Source organism: Sus scrofa, chromosome 4, assembly GCF_000003025.6.
Source record: "Sus scrofa isolate TJ Tabasco breed Duroc chromosome 4, Sscrofa11.1, whole genome shotgun sequence".
NCBI lineage: Eukaryota > Metazoa > Chordata > Mammalia > Artiodactyla > Suidae > Sus > Sus scrofa.
The window spans coordinates 85,223,902-85,240,806 of NC_010446.5; the positions used below are offsets into that span (position 1 = coordinate 85,223,902).

The following is a 16,905-nucleotide window of genomic DNA, read 5'->3' on the forward strand; positions in this document are numbered from 1 at the left end:
GTAAGGTTGTGCCACAACAGCCTGACCATTTCTTAGACAATTTCCCTCCTAACGTTGTTCACTTTTTATTTGGCTTTGTATGATGCACAATTAATTTTTTTCTTTTGCCATCTTTTCCAGGGTTTCTTTATGCCTGAAGGATCTTTCTTCATCCAGAGATCAGGCAAATGCATTTTCTCCTTTTAGAAGTTTTGCTTTTTATGTTTAATTCTTTAATCCATCTGAGAGCTTATTTTATGATGTCAAGTAAGGGTCTAGATGGTATTGTTCCCAAGTAGTTTTCTGAGTGCCATTTATTGCTTGACAAAGGCAAATTACTTAATCTCTTTTAACCTCCATTTCCTTATTAAGAGAGGATAATGTAGAGAGTTCCCATTGTGGCTCAGTGGGTTAAGGACCTGATGTTTTCTCTGTGAGTATGTGGGTTTGATCCCTGGCCTCACTTAGTTGATTAAGAATCTGGCATTGGAGTTCCCGTCGTGGCGCAGTGGTTAACAAATCCGACTAGGAACCATGAGGTTGAGGGTTCGGTCCCTAAACCTTGCTCAGTGGGTTAAGGATCCGGCGTTACTGTGAGCTGTGGTGTAGGTTGCAGATGAGGCTTGGATTCTGAGTTGCTGTGGCTGCAGCGTAGGCCGGCAGCTGCAGCCCTGATTTGACCCTTAGCTTGGGAACCTCCATATGCCATGGGTGCCGCTCCTAAAAAAAAAAAAGAAAACAACCCTACACAGGGTTGGGGTCCCTAGATCCCAACAAACCCAGGACCACAGAAAAGTTTAGATTTCAGAGATACAGCAGTGAGTGACGGCTTGAAGCAAGGTCAGGTTCCCTGCTCAGGAATTGAACCTGAGCATTCTGGGTGAAAATTGGAATCCTAGCCGTTAGACCAGCTAGAGGCCAAAAGCAAAATTGCCCTGCTTCTTGCCCCTGTTTACAGTAGGAATGTTTCAAGCAGGCAAAGGCTGTGAAAACAGGCACAAAATTTTTTGTTAGAGACACGTGAGAGAGCACACAGGGAAGTAGTTTTTATTTTATTTTATTTTATTTTTTGGTCTTTTCTAGGGCTGCACCTGCAGTGTATGGAGGTTCACAGCACATGGAGGTTCCCAGGCTAGGGGTCCAATCAGAACTTCAGCTGCTGGCCTAGTCACAGCCACAGCAACTCCGGATCTGAGCTGTTTATGCAAACTACACCATAGCTCATGGCGACGCTGGATCCTTAACCCACTGAGCGAGGCCAGGAATTGAACCCGCAACCTCATGGTTCCTAGTTGGATTCACTTCTGCTGCACTAGGATGGGAACTCCAGGGAAGCAGTTTAGAAGCGAAGCCGCACACTCAGGTGTGTGGACACCCCTGCTAGTGGGAAGTGTGCCAAAAGGGGTGATTTAAGTCACTTATATAAGGGCAAGTGATTTAAGTCACTTATATAAGGATCTTTGTTTCCCTTTGGCCAATTACTTTATTTCTCGCACCTGATTGAACTCAGAGCGCACCCCAATATGCATACCCATCTTTTAGCCAAGATGGATTCCAGGGCAAGGGCCTCTGGGAAGGTTACCAGGACTTATCATGGCCTGGCGCCCCCTCCCTTTCTGACCCTGAGGGGTCTTTCTGTGCATGTGGAGTTGGGGTTTCCCTGACCCCAAGGATGGGAAATATGTGACCTCTTGATCTTAGCCCCTTTCTGCCCCAGCTATTACCATTGTTTAAAGTGTCCACAGAAGGCAAAGTCCAGTTATTTACCTCGTTCCTGTTGTTAACTTCTATCTTGAAATATAAACAAGTGGCTGGTTGTAAATGTCCCATCTATCCCCCTGCCTCTGTTTCATGATTTCACAGAATTCAAATACAGACTATATAGTAAGTCCAGTTCCAGGGCACATGTGTTTATGGATAAGGAGCGGAGGGAAATGCAGAGCCTGGGTTGGGGTTGGGGTGGTGATCATCCAGGGAAAGCGGCCAACGCCTTGCACAAGTAGACAGTATCTGATGAGGGGAGGCACTTGGTTGTTATTCTCTGAAGTCCTAAAAGACCACAGAAAGGGTGGGATTTCAGGAATTCCTTAAGTGATAGGAGACACATGGCTTGGCATGGTGAGAGGAAGGGTTTTCCAGGCATGCTGGGCTGTCCTGGAACTGGCTCAGAGGCTGGTGGAAGTCAGGCTCAGAGGGGTGAGTTGGATGGTACTATCTTGGCGTGGACATGATTTCAAGTCTTCATTGAGACAAGAAGAGAGATGTCTTATTTCTCATCAGAGGAAGATGCAGAAGAAGTTTTCTGGCAGATCGAGCCAATGCTTAACCACTGAGGAGAGACCAGCTGTAGATCTATCATTATAAAAAAGGCTCTCAGAATGTAACCATTTTGCCTCCAAACCAAATTATTTCCTGATTTGTTTTCTTCCTTCCTTCTCTTTTTAAACCTACCAGTGTGATTAAAATGGGTTTAATAAGGAAAGGCTACAGAAGGTCTGGAGTTTGATGGAGTCCCTAAAAGAATACTGTTCTTAAGAAATGGTCAAGCTGGGAGTTCCCATTGTGGCTCGGTGGAAATGAACCCGACCAGTAATCATGAAAGTTTGGGTTTGATCCCTGGCCTCGCTCAGTGGGTTAAGGATCAGGCATTGCTGTGAGCTGTGGTGTAGATTGCAGACGTGGCTTGGATCTGTTGTTGCTGTGGCTGTGGTGCAGCTATAGCTCTGATTGGACCCCTAGCCTGGGAGCCTTCATATGCCGCAGGTACAGCCCTAAAAAGAAAAAAAAAAAAAAAAAAAAAAGGCAAAAAGAAATGGTGGAGGAGTTCCCATTGTGTCTCAGTGGGTTAAGAACCTGATGTAGTCTCTGTGAGGATGTGGGTTAAATCCCTGGCCTCGCTCAGTGGGTAAAAGATCCAGCGTTGCTACCAGTTGCAGCCTAAATTGCAGATGTGGCTTGGATCCCATGTTGCTGTTGCTGTGGCTGTGTGTAGGCCGGCAGCTGCAGCTCCGATTTGACCCCTAGCCTGGGAACTTCCATATGCCGCAGGTGTGGCCATTTAAAAAAAAAAAAAAAAAAAAAAAGTGGCACCTAGAGAATATAGAAGAAGAAAAATGAGATGAAAATAAGTTCTCTGAAATTAGGAATTCTACCTCCCCGACTTCTCAGTGATTTAGGGAATTGAGTACAGAGAGTAGGGCATGGTGGGTGGACAATTTACACTGGTTGAATTAGGTAAAATACAGACTAGAGAAACAGCCTTTGGTGAACCAAGAGTTAACCTGGTGCTCTTGAAGAGTAATTGGTGGTGGTAATACTATGAATTCCCTGCTAAGTGCACATTTCCTGTTCAGGACAGGAATTTGATGGGGCCTCTTAAAAGGAGGTGACTTGGATAGTTCTTTTTATTGGGGAAAAAAATGAAGATAATTTGGTCTGGCTTTGGAACCCAATTTTTCATTGTTCTTCATCACATGGCCTTTCTCCTAGCCAGGCAAGTCTATTCATTATTCTCTAAATCTAAATAGACATTGCAGATCCCGCCTCTGTGCCTGTGTTTATGCCATTCCTTCAAGACCCAATTCTAGCTGCTTTTGTAAAGCTGGCTGGAAAACCCTTCCCTCCTTTTCCTGTAATCTCTTTCTCTGAATTTCTCCCCTAGTTATTGTTGTCTCTGTAACTTATTTGGCAGTCATATATTCTAATGCAAAGTTAATTAGTGTTGTATTATACATCTATTTACATCTCCAAGTAGATAATATGTTTCTTGTTGCCTGAGACCTGGTTTTATGTTTCCTTATTATCTTCCTCCAACCCTCTACCAGAGGCTCAGTACAAATCTGGACCCATACCAAGTACCCAAAGGTTACTTGATAATTTGATGTTTTCAGAAGATTCCATGAAGCTCATTTCCAGGTAAATCGTGGCATCTTATTTTCTTTGTGATGCTAATAAGGCAGGAACAAAGCGGCTGCTGGATTTAGGCTTAGCACTTTGAGAGTACGTTCAAGAGGAACAAAATAGTTGTTGTAAGGAGGGTAGATAGATAAACAGCTGGTCAGTGTTCTTCCTCTAGAATTTCACTGCCAAAACTAGCTCCCTGAATGCAAAGTCAACTGGGTCATGACCTTGTCTCCTTTGCACAGGCTAAGTGTGGGAGACAATAAGGATATAGATGACAATAAGATAGTGTGGTAAGTACTATAACCAAACAGGACCTTATGGGGACTTCCTGGGGCGGGCACTTCCCCCATATCCTCTGCCTTGGCTCCTCTCTGAAGTACCTGGGTAATGGTATCTGATGTTAATTTCCTGAGTTGTTTTACAAATGTGAAAATCCCCCCTCCTTCTCCACCAAATGGAAGATGTTAACAACTTGATGACCATGGTACATAGCCGCCAGGCCTCCTAGACTGATACTGTTAACCCTGGTAACATCACCATCAGCCAATCAAAACTGTGCAGGAGCTGATCATTTACCTTGTGACCCCCTCCACCACCTGGCTTTGGAAAATGCTTTGCAATTCTCATTCAAGGAGTTTGGAATGTTTGGGGGGGGGGGAGGCACAAGCTACCTGTCTCCTTGCATGGCCCTGCAATAAATTCTTTCTCTGTTCCAAACTCCTGATTTTTTGGTTTGTTTGGTCTCACTGTGCATCAGGCACACAAATTTGCATTAACAATCATAAGACGGCAGCATGTAGAGGGGACATGGGAGCCCAGAGAAAGGGTGTTGAAATGAGGCTGGGTTAGGTGCTTAGGGAAGACTTCCTGGAGGAGGCAGTGCTTGACTTGAATTTAGACATCGAAGAGGGGGAAGAAAAGATTTTATTGACCATCACAGCCCAAGTCAAGGAAGGGTGTTTAGGGAAATTTAAAAGAGAAGTTCTCTAAGATAAAGTTATTTTTACAAAGAAGCGTTGGGAAATCAAGGGATTTAATTACAACTGCCTCACGAGCAGGATTTGAAAAGGAGTGGGAGGCTCATGGAAACCTTAATTGCTGAGAAAAGTTAAGAGGAGAAATATGACAGAAGTAATGGGTCTGTATGTATGTCATGTCTGACTTGTCATTTTTCTAGACAGGCACTCTGCCTCTTGTCTTCTCAGAGAAAAAAGATCCTTCTTGGTAACGTGGAGACACCATTTAGGATGCAGAAAGGGGACCTAGAAATATTCTCTATTCCTTTTAGGGAAGAAAAGGTCCATCTCGGGTAACCTGATTGTTAAGAAGAATAATAAGAATTTGTTCAGTGATAATGTGTGAGGTGCCTGAAAGAGGCCTGAATCAGGCTGAATAATTTCTTTCTTCCTTTAGAAAATAAAAAACAGCTTGCTTTGTTTCTCTTCCAATTTATTCTTGTGGCTTTCCATTCCTTCTGGAAATCTAAGAGGATGCTTATTTCCATTCCTTTTGGAAATCTAGACCAGCCCTTCTATATTCAGAGAGAGTGTTCTTGTGTGCATTAGGTTGGGTCTTTAAGGCTAATGCAATATGCAGGAAAAGTGATAAACAGTGCAGCATTTAGCAGCTTTTAGTTTGTAAAGTGGCTGGATGTTGAAGGCATCTGAAAAAATTTGTCACAGCATGATCAGAGCACAAGATGCCAAGGCAGAGAAATGGTGAATTGAGAAGTATGGAACTGGACCCAATCTCCTGGCTTGTCCACACAGGGATGGCTAGAGAGAGGTCAGGGTTTAAGGATGAAGTTTCTGTAACTGATAGAGCATAAAGATACCCAGAGAGAATAAATCTATTGGTGTACACAAAAAAGAATCAATGTGGCTGCAAAAAAGAAGAGACTCCATATGTAGGTAGAGGAGCGATTAGACCATTTCCAAGATTCTGTCCAACTCAGACTTTGATCCCATGACTCTCTGCATCAGGGCTCAGTAAGATTTTTTTCACAGGGTCTAATATCTCAAGGGCCAAGGGAGTCCTTGGGGGTATATATATGTGTGTGTGTGTGTGTATATATATATATATATATATATGAATATGTATATGTGTGTGTACATATATGTGAGTGTGTGTGTATATATATATATATATATATATATATATATATATATATATATATATTTCCCCCTGAGCTTTAATTATTTTCATTTGTAAGTACTTGACAGTTTGTGGGAACCTAGTTTTATAGACTCTATTGGTTATCTCTTGCACAATGATGCTGCATTAAAAAAAAAACTATGAAATCTCAGTGGCATAAAACAATAAGTGTTAACTGCTCATGTATCTGGAGGTTTGCTAGGTGGCTCTGCTGATCTTGGCTAGGCAAGGCTTGGCTTGGCTAGGCTCATATACCTGGAGGTCAGCTGACGGTCAGTTGATCTAAAATGGACTCAACCGAGATGACTTGAATAACTCAGCTCTGATCTCCTGCCTTCTTTCAAGCTAACCCAGATGTGTTCTCATGGTTTTGGGAGGTGCTAGAAAGGGTATAAGAGAGCAAGCAGAAACCTGTAAGTCCTCCTATACTGGCCAAAGGAAGTCACGCTTCTGAACTCAGTGTCAGAATGTGGGGAAATGTACTCCACTCCTTTTGTTGGAGGAATTATAATGTTATCTGGCAAAGGGTTTAAATACAAGAAAGGGGAAAGCATTGGTGAGGTTACAGCAATCTATACCACACAGATACTGCTTTACTTAATTCTTTTTTTTTTTTTTTTGTCTTTTTGCTTTTTCTAGGGCCACTCCCACGGCATATGGAGGTTCCCAGGCTAGGGGTCCAATCGGAGCTATAGCTGCTGGCCTACACCAGAAACACAGCAATGCTGGATCTGAGCTGCATCTGTAACTATGCCACAGCTCACGGCAACGCTGGATACTTAACCCACTGAGCAAGACCAGGGATCGAACCCGCAACCTCATGGTTCCTAATTGGATTCGTAAACCACTGAGCCACGACCGGAACTCCTGCTTTACTTAATTCTGACAATGTAATCCTTCACTCTTCAAGACTGGTACTATGTGGTGTTCCCATCGTGATCCCCCGTTGCTGTGGCTCTGGCGTTGGCTGGTGGCTACAGCTTCGATTAGCCCCCTAGCCTGGGAACCTCCATATGCCGTGGGAGCGGCCCTAGAAAAGGAAAAAAGACCCCCCCAAAAAAAAAATTAAAAAAATTAAAAAAATAAAATTATTAAAAAAAAAAAAGATTGGTACTATGGTCCCTCCTTTTATGGCATAAAAAATGGACACCGAAAAGGTAAGAAAAATTTTTCTGAGGTCACGTGGCTGGTCAATAACAACACTGAAGCTGAAATCTTTGTCATTATATTACAAATGCCAGGCACTTTCCATTTGTACTATACCATGTTGAATTAAGAGTGTGAATCCCAGGATTTTTGTCAGGGGTTCCCTAGAAGTAGATTGGTAAAGGAATACATGTGGCCCTCAATGTTGTCTGAGTTGGGGAATACACAAATTTGTACTTATTTATTGTTATAGTCTTATTTCTGAAATTTCCAGCAGTTGTATAAAATCTAGTATTTTCACCTAATCATATGTCAATCCAAGGAATTCACTAGCTATCTAAAAATTTGTTTACTTGTAACTAGGTAGTTACTGCCTGTATTTGGGTAGGCTAAATGCTGTAACTCAGTACACCTAAATCTTAGTGATGTAGAACAACCACTACAATTAACAAAGTTTACTTCTTGCTCATATTGGCCAGAGCTCAGGCACATGGTCACACCTAATGGCAAGGGAAGCTAGGAAATATAGTTTAATTCTGCCAAGAAAAGAGAATAAGCACTTAGCAAGACCCAAAGGAATGGGGCCATGGCATAGGTAAGTTTTGAAGGAGACTAGGAGGTATGTATTAGGTGAGAGAAGGTACAGGACAAAGGAAGATGAAAGAGAAGAGCTTGAGACTCTATCCAAAGAAACTGTAGACCCTTGGGTCTAAGGCATTAGGCATAATATACTCTCTATAGGCAGGATGATCCTTATAAATTATGAATTTAAGAATTTAAATCTGTGAGTTCTCATTGTGGCTCTGTGGGTTAAAAACCCGACATAGCATCTGTGAGGATGCAGGTTCAATCCCTGGCCTTGCTCAGTGGGTTAAGTATCTGGCATTGCCGCAAGCTATGGCATAGGTCACAGATGCAGTTCGGATCCAGCATTGCTATGGCCATGGAATAGGCTGGCCGCTACAGCTCTGATTCAACCCCTAGCCTGGGAACTTCATACGCCACAGGTGTGGCCCTAAAAAGAAAGAAAAAAAGAAAAAAGAAAGAATTGAAATCTGATTACATCACTTCTTTTCTTAAAATCCTTCAATATTTACCCAAAGAAAAATTGCTTAATATGGGTTACACAGTCTTCCAAGATGTATCTCCTTGCCTGTTTGTCCAATCTTATCCACTGTACCTTCCCATTCACTCTTCTTAGCTGTAACAGTCTTTTTTATTTGCCCAAAATGTAAGGATCTCACCTCTTGCTATTAATCATGGTTTTTAGGATTTTAGTATTTTCACAAGATTGTGCAACGATCACTGCTATCTTATTCCACATTTTATTTTCATCACCCTCTTAAGAAACCCCATAGCTACTAGCAGTCACTTCCCATTTCCCCTTCCCTCCCTGGCAACCACTAATTTATTTCCTGTCTCTATGGATTTGTCTACTCGGGGCATTTCATGTAAATGCAATCATACAATATGTGGCCCTTTGTGTCTGCCTTCTTTCACTTAGTACAGCCAGAGATCTTAACCACTATGTCAGAAAATTAGAAATGGTCTTTTATCTGCTTAGACAAAAAGGACTAACACCTGTCAGCTTGGTAGTGCAGGAGGAGACAGGATAACCATGAAAGCAAAGACAAGAATTCCATTCAATTTAATGATGACTTATTGAAGACCGCGGGGTGCACCGGGCCACACTCTGCCTCTTGAGGAGAGGTTTCCCGCGGGGAGCAGAGTCTCTGGACTGCAGCTTGGAGTACGGAGTTGGAGAGCTCCTGCTCCTGGCTCTCATCTCCATCCTATTCCCACCCCGGGTCGGCCACGTTCCAGTCTTCCCGAGGGAGAAAGCAGGACGCCGAGGCAGCGGGAGAAGCTGGCGAACTGCGGAAGGGCTGGGAGGAGGCGAAAGTTCTTACAGAGCGTCTTACCAGCGGTGACAGCTCCGGAGTCTGCGCACGCGCAGAGGCTCTAGAGCGCCCAGCGCAGGCGAGCCGGATCGACGCCTGCACGACCAGCAGCCAGAGGGGGCGCTACTGCGCCCGGAAGGTTGGAGAACAGAGCTGTGGACTGAAATCAAGAGGGGCTTCCGCGCAAGCTCAGATTCCCGGGACCTCAAGACCGGGTGGAGGAGCTGAAGGAGTACTTCTTTTAAGGGAAGCTTGGGCCGGAGTCCTCGCGCTGAGTCTTCTGTCCCTGGTTATGTTGGACCGGCGATGGTAGGTCATGACCAAACTTCAGGCATGTGCCTGAAGCCATGGCTTCTTTCTCTTCAAAGATGATGTTTTGGTTAAGAGGCTGCCCTTTATAAGGCATTGCAAAGTTCGTGGATTTGGTTGGTTACTAAAAGATGAAGTAAAATGAGTTTAGAAAAGCACAACAAACTTATGGAGACCTCCTGTGAGCAAAGCATGGGATTGGATACCGTGTTAGTATTGATGTATGTCAGAATTATCCCAAGAATGAGAGAAAAATTTCTGGGTTTCACGCCCGAGAAATTCTGATTCTGGGATCTGAACAGGGCCTGGCGTCCTATGTTTCTCATAGGCATCCTCAGGTGAGGATGATGTAACTGGCAGGCACAGCTGGAGGATGATCCGTCTCAACTATTAATGTACCTATGAATCACCTGAGGATCTTGTGAAAATTCAGAAGCTAATTCATCCAGCAGGTCTGGGATGGGGCCAGAAAGTCTGCATTTCTAATAACCTCCCAGGTGGTGCTGACTTGCTCTTCTGGGGACCCCATTTTGCGTGATAAGGCTGTAGGGGGTATAAGATCAAGGATAAAAGCCCTGGTTTCTGAGTAAGGAGCTTATGGTGGAGGGCAGAGAGACCAGCCTATAGCTGACTCAAAGTCAAGAGGAAGTGGGCTGTCCCAGTAAAGACCCAAGTATGCAATGGGTAAAGAAGGAACCCTCCCTCCTGTGCTTCAGTGCATGTCCATGATGAGACATCCAGATAGGATAGTGTGTGCAGTATCTGATAAACTGTTTAGCAATATAGGAAAGTATATTACATATCTGACACATAGTTCCGTCTTACATGGTTAATATCTTCAGAAAAAAATATTGATGCTAAAGAGGGAAGCCCCAATTTTCCAGAAAATTCACTGATGTGGAAAACTTCATTTCCTGACAATGCTGGGTAAATCTGTGTTTTGTAGGGGGCTCCATATGTTGTTGGTGCTCATGAATTGTTCAGTTTTATTATCCTCATTAACAGGGATAATGCTTGCTTTTTAACAATCATGATCACCATCTGGAGCCTGGAAAACCATAGTTGGAGCTCAGGTAGAAAGAGGAGACAGTTCTGACTGGGTCCCAGCCCAATTATTTCCCCTCTGCCCCAGCCCTGTTTGTGTCCCATTGCTTGGCTGCCAGGCACACAAGAACCAGACAGACAGACGTGATGTTAGTTCTGGTTTGAGAGAAAACAGAAACTGAGCAAAACAGGACAAAATTCAGAGGGTGCAGGGAACGTTGTTTCTGACTTCACTGTTTAACCTCATTCTAATCTGAACAGATACAAAGCAGCCTTCCACATGTGTTCCCCTCATAGCCCTGGTGACTCCTAACTTTGTTGTTGGCGTTGTGACAGGCGACCGATGTGTCATTGCTCTCCCAGCTCTTGGGGTGAAATGGGTTTGAGCCCCTGAGTGTCTTGTCTTTGTGCTTCTCAGAGAAGGATTGCCTTGTTAGGAGAAGGTGGATAGACTTCCAAGTACCTGGTAACCGTAGCAACCACACACGCCTAGTCTAGTGGTTTTTTAAGGCCCCTCTCCAGACCTTTCACAGGCCGATCTTTTCAAGCTCTCCCAGCCTGGAACAAAGCAGCATTCTGAGACCATCTCAGCCTAACATGTAGGGGTAGTTCAGGAGTACTGACCTGCCTGCTTTTTCCTGGTACCTAAGCAATCAGAACCTCACGGGGTAGGAGGAAGAGCTGGAAGAACTGGGAAAGTGCTGAGGGCAACATAAGCAAAAGCTCACTAAAGAAATAGAAGACCTGCTTTAATCACTAAAATCAGGAGACGATCAAATGCTCAGGTTCAATAATCACTCAACCCACTGCAAGGAATTATGCGAAAGAGTTTGCTGCAAGGATGACAGGTAGGCAGTTTAGTCTGAGATAGTTTTCTAGAGAAGGCAAGTTTCTAGCAGGATTTCAAGGGTGGAAAGGGGCAGAGCTTGGAGGTGGTGAAAAAGGAGATGTTAGTAGTTCCTTCAGGAAGGTTATGTGTTTTTTCAAGGGCACGGATGAGGGCTGAGTACTGTGAGGCAAAGCGAATGGAACAGGGCACTGGGGACTAGCTGGCTGAAGTTTGTAGCTCTAATCCATCATCAGAAACTCAGGCAATTCCAGAGTAGGCAGACAACAAAACAGGAACTAGGCTTCCCCAGGTTCTGTCCTCCCTGAACTTTCCAGCCTTTCTTCCTGCATCCCCACCCCTACCTCTTGCCCTCCATGGCAGTCTTTTCCTTGCATGTAACTTCTAAAACCCCAGTGCCTTTCCACCCACTGGTGTGAGATTGAAAAGAGGTTGAGACCAGATGTCGATTTGCATTGATGCTTAAGATGCTATTGGGGGTCGGCCAAACCAACTCTTTGTGGTTTCTTGACCATTTCTCTGCTGTTATGTAAACATAGTGTTTACCCTAAAGAAGTGGGCGGATATGCATTCTCGCTGACCTTCACTTCACCTCCCCCTGTCCTGCAAATGAGAGTTTAGCATTGGAGATGGAGCAAACTGTTATGCCTTAAGTACAAGGAGTGTTTGACCACAGAGGAGGTAAATAGTGATGTTTCCAGTCAAAGTTAGTATAAAATGGAGAGGGTGGAAATAGACTGTCTGATTTGTACCATTTGTTCTTTGGAGGTTGCACATGTTGTGTTAGACCTGCCTCATGTTACATTTGGTCCTCATTGGGTGAGATCGTAATCCTGTCCTCTCCAGGTGGAAGGGGACTGTGCTACTTTCTCATGGATCCTACCTAACTGTCCTGTAAGATATTGGATGACCTTTAACATGTCACTCAGCGTCTCTCAGCCTTAGTTTCCTCAGCTCTAAAAATGAGAGGTGTGGGGGTGGAGGGAATTAGACTAGATGATAATTAACATCCCTTCTAGTTCTAACCTTCTGTGACTTTCCTGGGTGCTGGGCAAGGATCAAGTTCTAGTCATAGAAATGCTGTGAGCCATTTCAGTCACAGACACTGGCTCCATCCTCTGTGGCTCTGGGTGAAAAGCAATATAAATTTTTGGTAGAAACCATGGGCACATGTCCCTATGATGAGCAAGCCTCCTGAGTACCCAAGACTTAGCATGAGAGATAGTGAAGGAGTTTGCTGAGAGCAAGGATAATCTATATAGTTTATTATCTATATTAGTGGAAAATCAAAAATAACTGTCATAAAGCAGTGGACCTCCAGTGCTGCTGGACCGCAGCATCAACATTACTTGGGAGCCTATTAGAAATGCAAACAATTTTCTTTAGCATTTATGTTAATTTTTTTTTTTTTTAAGGGCCGCATATGGAGGTTCCAGGCTAGGGGTCCAAGTGGAGCTACAGCTGCTGGCCTATGTCAGAGCCACAGCAATGCCAGATCTGAGCTGCATCTGTGACCTACACCACAGCTCACAGCAACGCTGGATCCTTAACCCACTGAGCAAGGCCAGGGATCGAACCCACAACCTCATGGTTCCTAGTCAGATTTGTTTCCTCTTTGCCATGAAGGGAACTCTTCTGTTTAATTTTTTTTTTTTTAAATTGAGGTGCAGTTGATTTACAATGTTGTGTTAGTTTCTGGTTATAGCAAAGTGATTCACTTATACATATATACACATTCTTTTCCATTATAGCTTATTACAAGATATTGAATATAGTCCCCTGTGCTATACAGTAGCACCTTGTTATTTATCTATTTTGTGTATAATAGTTTGTATCTGCTAATCCCAAACTCCTAATTTATCTCTCCCCCACCCCTTTCCTTTTGGTAACCATACGTTTTCTATGTTTGTGAATCTATTTCTGTTTTGTAAATAAGTTTATTTGTATCATATTTTGGATTCCACATGTAAGTGATATCATATGATATTTGTCTTTCTCTCTGATTTACTTAGTATGATGATCACTGGATCCATTCATCTTGCCTCAAATGATATTATTTCATTCTTTTTTATGGCTGGATAATATTCCATTGTATTTATATACCACATCTTTATCCATTCACCTGTTGATGGACCTTTAGGTTGCTTCCATGTCTTGGCTATTATAAGTAGTGCCGTTATGAACATTGAGGTGCAAATTTTTTTTGAATTGGAGTTTTGTCCAGATATATGCCCAGGAGTGGGGTTGCTGAATCATATGGCAATTCTAATTTTGGTTTTTTGAGGAACCCTTATACTGTTTTCCATAGTGGCTGCACCCATTTACATTCCTTCCAACACCCTTTTCTCTTTTCTCCACACCCCTTCCAGTGTTTGTTATTTGTAGACTTTTAAATGATGGCCATTCTGACCAGTGTGAGGTGACACTTTATTATAGTTTTGCTTTGTATTCTCTAATAATTAGAAATATTGAGCATCTTTTCATGTGCCTATTGGCCATCTGTATGTCTTCTTTGGAGAAATGTCTATTTAGGTCCTTGCCCACTTTTTGATTGAGTTGTTAGTGTTTTTTTGTTATTGAGTTGTATGAGCTGTTTGTATTTTTGGAAATTAAGCCCTTGTTGGTCACATCATTTATAAACATTTTCTCTCAGTCCATAGGTTGTCTTTTTGTTTGTGGTTTCTTGTGCAAACGCTTGTAATTTAAGTCCCCCCCCCTTTTTTTTTCTTTTACTTTTATTACTGTTGCCTTGGGAGACTGACCAAAATATATTGGTATGATTTATGTCAGAAAATGTTTGCCTAGATTCTCTTCTAGGAGTTTTATGGTGTCATGGCTTATATTTAAGTCTTTAAGCCATTTTGAGTTTGTTTTTGTATATGGTGTGAGGGAGTGCTTTAATTTCATTGATTTACATGTGGCTGTCCTGCTTTCCCAAGCCACTTGCTGAAGAGACTGTCTTTAGATAGGCAGATTTTTAGGCCTCACCCACACATGAAGAATCAGAATGGGCTCAGCAATCTATGTTCTAACAAGCTCTCCAGGTGGTTCTGATGCATGCTGAAGTTCACTCCCCTGGCCTAAACACACAAAGATTATTCTATCATGCAAAAAGAGGTCCGGAAGAAGGCCATCCTGGTCTGATAGAATGTCACCAGAAACTCAGACTTATCATCCACCTGCTTTACCAGACTAGGTTCTAAATCACTTTGGCTTTTCTCAAAAAATAAATTCCACTCTCAAAGCAAAAAGGCTCAATGACCATGATGGACATTTAATGTAATTTGGTTCACTGAAAAGGATTTCCAAATATGAATTTTAAAAATGTTTCAATCAGTGACACCATTGTTGGGCTAAATGTTTCCTAAAGTGAGGTATCACTCATGTAGATATACTTTTGGTGTATTTATTTAGAAATTAGTCTTATTTATTTATTTATTTATTTATTTATTTATTTATTGTCTTTTTGCCTTTTCTAGGGCTGCTCCCGCAGCATATGGAGGTTCCCAGGCTAGGAGTCGAATCGGAGCTGTAGCCGCTGGCCTATGCCAGAGCCACAGCAATGCCAGATCCGAGTCGCATCTGCGACCTACACCACAGCTCACGGCAACGCCGTATCCTTAACCCACTGAGCAAGGCCAGGGATCGAACCCGCAACGTCATGGTTCCTAGTCGGGTTTGTTAACTACTGTGCCACGACAGGAAATCCAGAAATTAGTCTTATTAATTAACAGTCACATGTCTTAACAATACAATAACATTAGAAGGCCATATCTTATGGTCCTTTTGCATCCCCGTCATAACACATTGTTGTTCATTGAGTAAGTTTTTAATAAACAATGATTATATCAAATTGATGACTTCATAGAGACTGAACCAAGATACAGTTTGGGAAAGATGATCAAGAATCATACTCTTTAATCATTTGTTATTATTAAGAAAAAATTAACGTCTTTTCATTTGTTTGTGTCCTCTTTAGTTTCTTTAACTACTGTTTTGAAGTTTTCTGTGTACAAGTCTTTTACCTTCATGGTTGGGTATATTCACATGTATTTCATTGTTTTTTGATACTATTGTAAATGGGATTGATTTCTTAATTTCCTTTTCAGCTAATTCCTGTTTCACTGTTATAAAATTCAACTAATTTTTTATTTTTATTTTGTATCCTGTAATTTTGATTAAATCATTTATTAATTCTAAAAAAAAGAATCATACTCTTATCTGGATAACTAGATCAGTGTAGACAACAATTTAAGATACTTAGAATCTCAAATATTTGGTTCTCAGTGGTAGTTCCCCCCCCAATCATAGCTTGGGTTGTATTGATTTGAGTAGTGCAGTAGGAGCTGAGACTCAAATTTTAGTCTTAGCTAGAATTAGACAAGTCAATTAACTCATTTTGCTTCTGGTTTTCCTTGCCTTATAGGCAAAAAGTTTTTACAAACACGGAGACTGAACAAGAAGAGCTCATCCATGAACCTATCATTTTGCGCCTGAGGGACTATATATGTCAGACTTTCCCCTCAGAGAGGAGGGCACATTACTAGTACAGTTAGGGTGTAGCAGGTATCTATACTTGACCTCAGACTCCATCAGATGAAACTTCTTTCCATCAGTCTGTGGGTGGGAGAATCATCGGATGAATCTGAGGACAAAGAATGACCCAGTGAGCTTTCATTTCTAACCCCCCGAGAAGTCTTGGTGGTTTAGACAATTGAAATGAGTTTCTTTCATTTGCACATATAGCTCATTTCCAAGAGAAAATATCAGTGTTTTTGACCAATTCCTAATTCATAAAAACAGGAAAAACCATGCCTATTTTCTTAGCCCCTGTACCATGGACCAGACCAGAGAAAGCGCATTGATGGAAGCAGAAAACAAAGCCACTTCTAGATCAGAACTCTGGCTGCCGACAATCAGATCAAACAAACAACCTTTAATGAGATCCTCCCAGGGACAGTGCAAAATGCTCCAGGCATTACAAGGCTGGTGTGGCTGACACTGCAGGTGGTCTACCCAGCATTCTTTTCCTCTTCTTCCCAACAAATAGAAGTGTATCACTGAAGGTGGAAAGGTGCCCAGTTAAAAACTACCATTTCCTAGCTTTCCTTACACCTATGTATAGCCTTGTGACCACAGTCTAGTCATTGAAATCCAAGTGTAACCTTTGCATGGATCTCCAGGAGGGCTATTTAAAGATAGCTGGTTCATCTAGGAAGTATGCCCATTTTGCCCTTCTTGCCTTTCTTCTTCCTGCTGCCTGGAATTTGAATGTGGTACCTGGGTCTTCAGTGGTCATCCTAGACCAGAAGTGGGGGAAGCCATGCTTTGAGGATGATGGAGCATGAAGTTGGTTCTTATTGATTTCATATCAATCACAGATTGCCTCTCCACAGACCTCCTCTTACATGGGAGAATAATTTCTTTGTATTTAAGCCTTAGTTATTTGGGGTTTTCCATTATATGCAACATCTAATACCAGTTGATTCAGGTGGTCCCTGTTCTTAGGAAGCTATATACCTCTGGGTGCTATGTAGTCTGGCATGTGGTTCCCTACTGTCATGTCTATCACCCTCCAGGCAGAGTCACAGAAGATTGAAGTTGATGCCTGGGACCTAAAGG

The 16,905-nt window shown here is 42.5% G+C and overlaps 1 protein-coding gene across 2 annotated transcripts in view; it reads left to right on the top strand.

Moving 5' to 3' along the window:
* Positions 1–16,905, top strand: part of RXRG (retinoid X receptor gamma) — a 198,804-nt gene that overhangs the window by 65,589 nt on the left and 116,310 nt on the right. The window contains exon 1 of one of the 2 annotated variants that reach the window (XM_013988076.2): positions 8,685–9,392. The exons of the other annotated variant lie outside the window; for it this stretch is intronic. The gene's annotated coding sequence lies outside the window, so the exon portion shown is untranslated. Of the gene's footprint in view, positions 1–8,684; positions 9,393–16,905 lie in introns of those variants that run through there. 2 annotated transcript variants of the gene reach the window in all.